Here is a 903-nt window from a genome sequence, read left to right on the forward strand (position 1 = left end):
ACTCAACAATCTTACTTACCTTACTTACCTTCACAAATTGCTATGGGTTGCTTTGGAAGGCAATTACAAACATATCTTGTCATGTAGATTGGAGGACTTATAGCCCATTTGGTAAAAAAAAGTTGTCTGTGGTAGAGGTCTTCACAGGTCCAAAATTTTGTTCCTGACACAAAACACATCTAGTACACAAGTAGAGCAACATGACATGCATAAATGAAGACCTGAATCAAAGGGACCTGAGGACCTGTCTCCAAGGATTATTAGGTCAATTCACCTGATCAGAGTTGACAGGCATATTGACATATTGACACACAGACCAAAGACCCTTGGGTTCTGGGTTGGGTCTTGGTTAACCATGAGGACCCATGAAGACCTCCAGTTGGTACTGTTAGTGGCAGATTAACAGCAAGAAAGGTGTGACATCTGGACACATTCCAGCCACATACAGCCACAGCAGCTGTCTCTGTAATGAAATATTAACACTGACACTCCTGTAGGCAAGATTTGAGATTTGGATAGTTTCAACCAACATTGTTAAGGATGCAGTGGAATCAGTTTTTCACAGCATAAAACGGTTGTTCAGAGACATGAAGAGACTCGCCTTGTCATTCTGGAATAAAACTCTTTAATTTATCTATGTTTTATATTAAAGCATGCCCAGCTAAAAGGCTAGATCATAAATTACCACAGAGTCTCCCATATCATCCCTTTTTATATGAGACCAAGCAGATTCTGCTGTTGTGGAGTCACTAACGGGAACTGCTCTCAGTAAACAGAGTAATGAATCAAAATTACAGGCAGAAATCAAAGCTTTTTATGGCAGCAAGTGAACAAGGAGTCCATCCAGAGAAAACTGCACACTGACGCTGGCTGAAACTTTTCAACACCTCCACCCCCACCAGA

This window comes from Morone saxatilis, unplaced genomic scaffold (assembly GCF_004916995.1).
Source record: "Morone saxatilis isolate NCDOM2014 unplaced genomic scaffold, NCSU_SB_2.0 Contig9, whole genome shotgun sequence".
In the NCBI taxonomy this organism is placed as follows: Eukaryota; Metazoa; Chordata; class Actinopteri; family Moronidae; genus Morone; species Morone saxatilis.